Source organism: Electrophorus electricus, chromosome 6, assembly GCF_013358815.1.
Source record: "Electrophorus electricus isolate fEleEle1 chromosome 6, fEleEle1.pri, whole genome shotgun sequence".
Classification (NCBI taxonomy): Eukaryota; Metazoa; Chordata; class Actinopteri; order Gymnotiformes; family Gymnotidae; genus Electrophorus; species Electrophorus electricus.
Window position 1 is genome coordinate 14,633,728 of NC_049540.1, and position 10,714 is coordinate 14,644,441.

Consider the following 10,714-nt stretch of genomic DNA (forward strand, 5'->3'; position numbering starts at 1 on the left):
TAAGATCTCCACCAACAGGTGATTGTCCAAAGGTCATTACCATAACGGCTTTGTCACACCTTTAGGACTAGCCCACCACAAGCAGAAGTGGGAATTCAAAGAACGAAAACACACATTCAACACATTACTTGGGGTATTGTTAATAAAACAAGTTGACTAAAATGATAAAAGTAAACATGATAAAAAGAAAACCTGACAAATATAAATAGATCCAAAACTGAAATAAGACAAATAAATTTTTTTTTAAATAACTTAATGTGATGGATATTTTTTATCTTTCAGTATGAACAGGTCTGAAAATCTTGAACTCAAAATGGTGGAGATTGTTAGTAAATAGCATGTCCTTTATGTAGCTGGCCAAAACTCTGGACTATAAATGTAGGAATTCTAAGTAAAGATAGACTATGAACTAATTAAAAATCAGGAAATAATAATCTGTGGTTAAGGTACACTACTGGTAATTGAAAGGTTGCAAGTTCAAACCCAATCACTGCAAAGTTGCCACTGTTGGGTCCCTGAGCAAGGCCCTTAACCCTCAATTACTCAAGTTGTACTCCACCATGATTGTAAGTCATTTTGGATAAAAGCACCAACTAAATGTCATAAATGTAAGCAAAATGTCTCTGCTCCTTGGCTAAGATTACCTTAGTAATACTTGCTTGCTGATCTACTGTTTAGATGTGAATCGCAAACTGCTCCAATTGTGAATATAGCAATAACAAACCATGTAGCAGGCCAGAAATAACCAACATTAGTGCTTCATAGGTCAAAAGTAAAAATGAATTCCATTCAATACAAAAAGGTTTAAAAAGGTGAGAGGAACCCATAAATAGCCCGAATACATTTCTTCCGAAACAAAGAAATTTCAGCTTCAACAGTCATCTGAAAAATACATACAGAGGACATCTGTCCACAGGAAAATATAATTTCAGAAGAAACAGCAGTGGAAACCTGCAATAGAAAGGCCATTGTAAGAGTAATGGCTATGCTGAGCATAAATTCCATATTTGAGCTCTTTAAAATGGAATATTTGAATAGTGAGACTGAGCAAGAAATTCAATCCATGCTTAAATCCTCAACACAATCAGCCCAAAAGTATACCCCTCCTAATTATTGAGCTCAAGTGCTTCAGCTACATCCATTGCTAACATGTGAATAAAATTAATCACTTTACCATGTAATCTTCATAGGCAAACATTAGCAGTAGAATGGGTTCACAGTGAAGACCTCAGTGATTTTAAACGTGGTAGTGTCCTAGAATACCACCTAGGCCACAATTTCTGCCCTGGTCAACCATCAGTGCTGTTATTACAAAATTGAAATTTAGGAGTGACAATAGCTCAGCCACAAAGTGGTAAACAGCAGGATAAACGTGATCTCTGAAGCCATGAATCAGGCTTAACTATTGGACAAATCTGAGTGGCACAGAAACCCAGGGGGTTTGGATAAGAGTGCTACCTAATGGAATGCATAGTGCCAACAGTAAAGTTTGGTGGAGGAAGGTTAATGGGTAGTGTAAAAACAGACACATTCTATTCCTGAATCTGCACTGAAAGGTTAAATCCGCATTAATGACTTGTCTGAGAAATCCTGTTTGAAAAACTATTCTGGAATGGAACCTTGTTTTGTGTTAACATAGACCTCATGTCATTTACTTTAAGACACTCCTCCATACCCCACCCTGTCTGTTTGGCTAAGAGCATGGCAGAAACTGGTGCTGTGCCGAATTCAACAGTTCTGTTCCCTTTGCATGCACACACTTCATGCAGGCATATGGATGCTAAAGACTACATTCACATTTTCTGCTGTATCTAGGATAATGACAAGTGTTAAATCTGACATTTAAACTCAAACAGAAAACCCGGTAAAAGTCAAACAAATATGACAGTGACATTCATAGTACTCAGTGTACAGAAAGCACATAAAACTTGACAATGTGTATTATGAGAGTGCCATGAACAAGGAATACAACGTTCAGCTTTAATTCCCAAGGCTGGAACAACCCTTGCTGACACATATACTGACCTGATGGATATTGGCAATTATTTCCTTCGGTCATTGTTAGAAGAGGTGGATAAATGTTTTTTATATAGTCACGATAACTACATAAAGCTTAATTTGAAATACAAAGACATAATTCAGTATATTTAACACCAACTTGACAATTGCCAAAGTTATACTCCCACCTCATATCTTTGAACTGCAAAGAGACACTAATCACTCAAGGGCATCTAACAATTTTATTGTTTCAAGACAAGACTTAACAAGTAAATTGTAGGTACATATTACATGCTTAAAACTAATAGGCCTACAGGTAAACAACAATTGTGGCTATTCCCCTTCTTAATTCCTCCACCCTCCCCATGTTTGTGGAAAAGGCATTAGGTTCATCCTTAAAATTACACTGAGGAAACTAAGCAAAAATGCCCCATTAGAGTACTTGAATTAGAACACCATGCATTACTTTAGAGATTCCTGCGATACTTACTTTCAGCACATGGGATGTGGGATTTTGCTGCATGCCCATCTGAACACATTCAGTCCTTTTTTGTCTCATAAAGGTTCTGAAATCCAAAGAAACTGAAAGAGCAGTAGACAAATTCACTTTTTTTTAAATCACCACTTCCACACAATATATCCCCTTTAACCACATTTAGTCACCTGTTTCACTTCCTGACACCTTTTCAGGTGGCTTGTATTCTTCTCTGATGGATCACAACCTTTCACAAATGACCAATGAGTATTTAAGAAGCCACCGCCTGTACCCAACTGCACAATTATGTTTAACATACTGCGATTAATATGTGTGGAATGTTTAGAAAAAAAGAACTAAGAATAAAGTATGACTACAAATAAATATTAACAACCTTCAAACTGCCTTAACATGTTACCTGGTGTAACGGCCAAAGCGCCGCAAGGCACGGAGCAGGATACACAGACTCACTTGACGGAGACAGACGTTTATTAACATAAGCTACACACACCGGCACTCATTTTATAACATAAACTGTGAATGCGAATATACGAACTGGAACAACGTGAACGTGATCAATGACTAACAATAATATACACACTAAGAAGGGTTTAAATACATACAAACGAGACAAGACTAAACCGATGCAGATGTGTGCTTAACAACATAGGCGTGGTTACAAACGGTTACAGTCAACGGAGAACTCATACATCACGCAGCGGGCCATACCACGTGACCAGCGGAAGGGGAGCGTTTCGTCTAGTGGTGATCACTGATGATACCAAGAATGTACTCAAAAGTTATAAAGAATGTATATTCCAATAAAAGCAATTAATTATTACATAAAACATAATGGAAACAGTTCCTATATATATATATATATATATATATATATGGCATTTATAATGTTTTAAAACACCTGCCATAAGCTTGTATAATTACTCATTCAGCATGTAGCTATAACTACTAATGCCTTATAAAGCAAGAGTATATGACTTGTGTGACATTTATAGAGGGAAGGATACAGGTGTGAGTGAGAGAAAAAAGGTATTTTATTAACAAAAACATCAAAGGCAAACTGGAGCCAACTGAGGGCACAAATGTAACAAAGAAATAATCCAAACAAAAGACTGTTTAGTCTCAGAGTTCGTAGGCTTGCAAGACATGTTCTCATAATGGCAACGGTCAATGCAATGCACTGAAGGACTGGTCCTGTGGGGTTAAATAGGAAAGGTGGAATGAATTGCAGATGTGTGTGATAAATAAGTACCGTGAATGTGGTTGTGTGTTGTGATTGGTGGAGTGACTGGTGATTGATGGGCTGGAGGTGTCACGGTTAGTCCCGCCTAGCTTCCATGTTCCATGGTTTCCCTCATTTCATTTTCTTTGCCCCTCATTTGGTTTTCCAGACTTGTTAAGTTCATGTCTTTGCTGTTCATTGAATGTCTGTATGTAAGCAGAACCATTTTTTTTGTGAATCAAAAGATGTGTGTTAAGTCTACCCTTATATGTTTATCCTAGCCTTTGTGTTTCTTAGTCTGTGTTATAGCCTGCTTCCCATGGTTTGCCTTGTTCTTTTGTTGTTACAATCTCTGTATCGGTAAACTGACCCTGGATTACTCTGGCGACTGTGACTTTGGATTTGCTCCTAATAAATCTCACTCTTGTCTGCACATGCGTCTGCCTCCTTACTGCTCACCGTTACAGGATGAACAACCGAACAAAGACACAGCGATAGAGCGAGACTCTGGGAGGTAATTGTTCCGCTGGGACGAAACTCTGGCTGTTTCTACACAATCCGAGTTCGTTATGTCTCAGTGCCTCCAAACCAGAGAGAGAAAATCCCCTGATGCTGCGGGTACACGGGTGTCTCCTTGTTCCTGAAAAAAGCAGGATTCCGTGTATTTTGATGATGACGAGGTCCCAGGTAAGCGCCAAGAGTCTACCCGTCTTCAGCAATGCTGCAGGGGAGAGGCCTGCAGCGCAAGACGTGAATAGGTGGAGTGAAGGCTCAGATAACCCATTTCTAGGCACTCGGTGTGTGCTCAAGCGCAAATGCGAGCTCCCCATAGCCCATGTGCGTTCTGAGAACTGCCAAGTGGGTTCTGTATCTGTGTGTTCCTCCAGTGTCACACAACCTGTGGCTATCCTGCAAGCCACCCAGTCTGTTCCTGTTCCCATCGTGAAGGACACCATCCAGCCTGATCCCTTTCCTATTCCAGGTACAAAGGACTCTGCCCCACCAGTTGTGGTTTCTGTTCCCAGCATGGACACTGACCTGCTGTCTGACATAAGAGTTGGGGAACCCTGGTCTCTCCCATCTGAAAAGGGGACCCCTCACAAATTCAGTGGGGAGGGCTCATTAGAGGCATTTATTTTGCAAAGCAGACTATATTTTCAGTGCCTGCTCTGTCCACAACCACCTGACTTCTTAAATATTCGGTTTTTGCAGTGGGCTGAAATACTGTTGAAACACTGCACTGAGGAGATGAGAACGTTGGAGGGTTTCTTTGGGTTATTAAGAGCCATGAGAGACGCCGCCCGTCCTGGTCCAGTTCCTGTTCCCGGCGTGGAAGACACTGCATGTCCTGGTTCCAGGTCTGTTCCCATGGCTAAACATCTGTTGGACCTGCCTCTGGTGATCGTTCCGGACCCACCGCTGAATGCCACAGCTGCGCCTCTGTGCACCATGGATTTGTCACCGGTCTCCTTGATGTCCTTGGACCTGCCTTCTGACTCCCAGGCCTTATGTTCCCCATGTGCATTCTGTGTCTCCGTTGTTGCCTTCTCCATTTCCTGGTTTTGTTTTTGCTCCTGTTGTTGTCTGTTTCTGTGCCTGTTCTGGTTCCTGTGTCTCCCTTTTTCTGTCTCTGTGCCCATCCATGTGTCCATTCTGGTGCCCGTGTCTGTTTTTGTTCTTGTCCCTTTGTCTCTGGTCTGGTCTGTTTTGTGTTTTTGTTTTCTTCATCCTTTTGTGCCTCTGGTCGTCCCTCGTCGTTTGTCATCTTTTGTTGTTTCTCCTTGGCCTTCCTCCTGGCACTTTAGTTGTCCTAAGTCTGTTCCTGCTCCCGCTTCTGTGCCCATTCCTGGTTCTGGTCCTGTTCCATTTTCTGTGTCTGTTCCTGCTTCTGCTCCTCTTCCTCCGGTTTCTGTGTTTGGGTCTCCTGCTTCTGTATCTTTGGTTTCTTCTCTTCCGGTGCCTGCTCCTCATCATGTCCCGTGTTCGGCTCATGTTTCTGCCCTGTCTGTTCCTGTCTCTCGTCTGGGTCCTGCCCCTCCTCCGCATCTTGCTCGTTCTGTTCCTGTTGCTATCTCGTCATAGTCCTGTTCGTGGTCTGTTCTGTTCTGTTTTGGTGGTTCTTGTTTTTGCGTGCCCTAGTGTTGCACGTTTGGTGGGGGGGTGCTTCTATGTTCCATGGTTTCCTTGTCTTGGGTGTTTTGGTTCCATTCCATAGTTTCGTTTTCCACAAAGATTTTTGTGAATCAAAGCCTGTGTGTTAAGTCTAGCCTTTGTATTTCTTAAGCCTCTGTTATAGCCTGCTTCCCTTGTTTTGCCTTTGTGTGCTTTGTTTGTTTATCATGTATCCTAGTAATCTCCGTATCGGTAAACTGACCCTGGACTACTCTGACGACTACGACTTTGGATTTGCCCCTATAAATCTCGCGCTTGTCTGCACATGTTTCCGCCTCCTTACTGCTCACCGTTACAGGAGTAGGGTGAATGGGGCTATGTGGGTGATTTGCTGTGTGTGTGATTGAGTGAGGCCTGGTGCATGACACAGTGTTTTTTTTTTTAAAGAATTTCTAGAAAACTGGAATAGACAGTCATTGCTCATTTCTTTCTTTTTATTTATTTGTTTTTTTTTTCTCTCACTACCTATTCTGCTACTTATTGTTATATTGTTGCTATTGTTTTGGCCAGAGGAGGATGAACCACCACCCCCCACCCCCTTTGACTCTTGGTTTCTCTCAAGGTTTCTTCCTCATGCTCTAGCGAGTTTTCCCTTACCATTTTCTCCCTTGGCTGCTCACTGGGGGCTTGGACTGTTGTAAATCACTATATAAATAAATTTGATTTGATTTCTACTACTATAACATTAAACCACTCAGTATCAGCAGGAGCTCTGTTGGGCTTGAGCCCGTTTTAAATTCTTATTTTAAAGTCCTTAATTCTTAATGGAAGGTAAATAAGTAATTTGTGGATTAATCTTAAATGCAAGATTTAGAATAGAAACACTGTAAACTTTATACTTCTCACTTTCTATGAAAGATAGATGTTTTTGTGGGGTTTTTGTGTGAAGGCTACCTATAAATTGTCTGGATTTGTCAACAAGTCTCACCTGATGGATGCTAAGCCCTGAGGCTCAAATGTGGAGGTAAGTATTCTTTACTCTGGAGAATTTGCCTCAGATAAGCAGAAATGTGTAACAATACCTGTCACTTAGAAATAATATATTTTTAGACTTTAAATTATTGCTGATCACTGACACTTCCATTTTCTTTTCTAGGCTCTGAATGTGGAGGTGCAAACAGTGTTCTAAAAGTGTATCTACGATGTATTGGCTAATAAAACACTTAGTTGAAGCACGGCCATTCCAGCCAGAGACATGCCCATGCTCATTCAAAACATGGAATGCTTTTAAAACTTATGTGAGTCAATGTCATGTTGAAGTTTTACATGTAAGGAGTGTAAAATTAGTAATAATTACATGCTTTTTGTTTCCTGGAAATCTAGTAGAGAGTAATTTTCCTTGTATCAAAAACTTCAAACATTTTTTGAAATGAGATTGTGTCACATGAATGAGTTATTGGAATAGTTATGTTTCATTTTTACCTCTGCCGCAGTGCCCTCAACACACAGTACAGCTTTCGACAAGCAGAACCTTCCAGTTAATTTCTCAATAATACATTAGCTCAGCCTTGCCATTTCTACTAATAATCATTTACAGCTAAGGGTAGCCCAATAAACAATGTAAACAATACTACAAGGTAAATAAGGTGTCAAACATGTCAAGTGGGCACCAGCAAGAGCTTCAGTATGTTACCTTCTGAGGTGTCTATAGCAGCTACTTGGGTGTAAAGATATAGTTGATAATCATGCATCCTCTTCTCCAAATCTAAACCAATATATGTCTTTTCAGGACATCAAGTATCATAAAAGCAATCCCTTTTTCAGGTAATTTAAGGATTTCCTTATGCATATACACTGATGTTTTTGGTTTTTGTGAGCCATTAGAGATGTCAGGTAAGAAACACAAGCTATGTGCAGTGTACTGGATTTCAGGTAACTTTCTTCCTGGTTGCAGCTCTGCTCTATTCTCAATCTACCTAGTTTTGTTGTGCAAAATTGATCATGTTAAAGGTTATGGTTATGAGAATTTCTGAGCCTCTACTGCATGACGTATTGAATTTGGGCCAACAAGAACTGTATAGCCCACAGCTTGGGTCATTTTTCCAGGGCACAGTACAGTGTGTTGTTGATAATCTGGGGGCTCATGGGCTAGCTGCATTTGTAGTTTCTCAGGAAAATATATCAATTTTGTACAGCCCAGCTTTGTGGCATTCAGGACCAATGAGGAGTATTTGAGTGCAGAAACAAGGACATTAATCATCTTTATGTCAAAACAGTGCAAGAAAAGGGGTGTGATGAATAATAGTGTTCTTTAAGCATGATCAAAAAACACACAAAGTCTTAGTGATTCTTAGTGACTCACAGCCAGAGAGCATGTGTTTATTCAGCAAACACTATCTCCAAAGAAGCCACTTCAGACATGAAAATTTAAAAGGTCATGACATGAGTGCTGTCACCCTTCATTGGTCATCAGAGACAAAGAAGTCTGAACCAATTGGTCACAAAAAAAGACATGAGATTACCCTCCAGATATTGTCCATAATCTATTTGAGGGCATAGTTCCTGTAGAACTAGTATGGTGCATTGAAGTGTTTGTCTCACTCTAGTATTTAGTACAGTCCAGGGTAAATTTACCAATGCCGAGAGTTTGGGAATAGACAGTGAACAAAAATAAAATAAAACAAACACTCAATGACAAAAAGGGAAGCAAACTATTAATACAAGCTACAGAAATAAACCACCAACATAAACGATAAAACATGCAGCGCAAACACAAGGCATGGAATACAAATGGAGGTAAGGAATAACATCTGAGTTAACAAGACACAGGTGATGCAAAAGAGAGTGAAAACCAAAACAAGGACTGGAACTGGAATGGAGAAAATGAAACAATAACATGAAAACAGGGAAACCATGGAGACAGAGATGCTAGGAGGGGGGCAAGCACGACAGGGATAAAACTAACCGCCCTCATTTGTTACCTAAAACTTTACAACAAACGTTACAGGAAACACAATAGATGGCAACGCCAATGAAAACTGGTGTCTTCTTCAGTTAGTTCCTTTAATTGTTGGAAAACAAGTTCCCAGTGATAAACCTGCTTGGTAGGTGCTTTTGGATTTAAAGAATACTGCAGAATTGGTTGTTACCCGTGTTCATAGTCCTAAATTGATTGCATATTTGGAGTGCAAAATCCTAATTCATCTCAAATCCAATGTGGCATACAGAGCAAAGATGATGAATTTTCTAATTGTTCAATTAAATATGAAGCCAATTAATTTCTTCCTAACCAAACATATGGGCACTGTTGTAAAATAGACCCTACAGACTAATAACCTTCTTGAAAGTGATGATCATTAATCTATAGAGCTGTTTCTAAAGAAACACTACAACAGAGCTGTTACAAACAAATAAGGCTTTTAAATCACACACAATACTACATAGTAAGATACTAAAAAGTTGGTTTTGGTCTTTTCATGGGATTTACTGACAATAAGAAAAAAATAGAAAATCACCAGCCTTATTCTTTTAACAAATATTAATGAACAATAATATACAATTAATACACTACTCAGGAATGAGGATTCGCAGTTCTGTTTTCTTTGTAAACTGAATAGCTTTTTGGTTTACATTTACATTTTCAGCATTTAGCAGACACTCTTATCCAGAGCAACTTTCTAAAGTACTTTGTCATCTACTTCTAGAATGTACCCTAGCCAGTACTGCAGGTTCAAGATACCGCTGAACTAGAATACTGCTGAAATGCAGGAATCAATGCTGATAACTAAAAGAAGTGCAAAATAAGGATAAACTTTATATCAGATGACCACAATAAGCATCTGATAAACAAACAAACCAAAAAATAAGTACTAGACTTTCAGTTACTCAACATGGGTGCATGATGAATGGTAATTTCAATATTTCACAAATAGATAAGTCTTCAGTCTACATTTGAATACTGCAAAGGAAGTTCATTCACCATCTGTGAATCAGGACAGAGAATAGTCTCAACGCTTGTCTTCCATGAGTCTTGAAGCATGGTGTTTCAGTCAGAGGAGGATGGGCTTTGAAAGGAGGGCTTTTAGTCTTGGTTCCTTCTCAAGGTTTCTTCAATATGCTCTAAGGAGTTTGTCTTTGCCACTGTCTCCCTTGGCTTCTCACTGGGGACTTAGAATTGAACATTTGTAAAGCTGCTTTGTGACAACATCTGTTGTAAAAAGCGCCGTAAAAAATAAAAAATTTTGAGATGTATTTGAGGTTCAAAGTACTCAAGGTTCAGAACAGGCTTTGACCACTGTCATTATGTATGGTGGTCTATTTTTGACTTTGTAGGTGAGCATCAGGGTTTTAAATCTAATGAAACTACAGAATGGAACCAGAACACCCAAGACAGGGAAACCATGGAACATGGAAGCTATCAAGTTTTGCAGTATCAGTTGGCATAACTAAGTAAATGTAGAATGGCATTTATTAGAGGGTATTGGTGACTTGATTATCTTTGTGCATTTGGTTCTGTGTAAATACTAGAAAACAAATAGTAGCAATCTAAAGACAATTTTGTTGGATTGTAATAATTGTGCTGTTTCTTGGAAGTACCTGGAAATCTTGGAAAGAATTCATGGAAGCTCATTACAAAGAAATATTGGACAGGAAAAGTGCCTAACTATTCTCAAAGCAGCAAATCATCATGAGCCAAATTCTAAATACTTAAATGTTTATAATTGCACTATCAAGACACTAACATTATTTGTGCTCATCATTTACCACCAAGTCCACCAATCTGCCAACACTCATCCCAAGTGTCTGCCATTCACAATATGCCAGCAGACAAAAAAAGAATTTCATGGTCTACTAGGGATTATACACCAAGTGTCCCACTTCAGGAACTG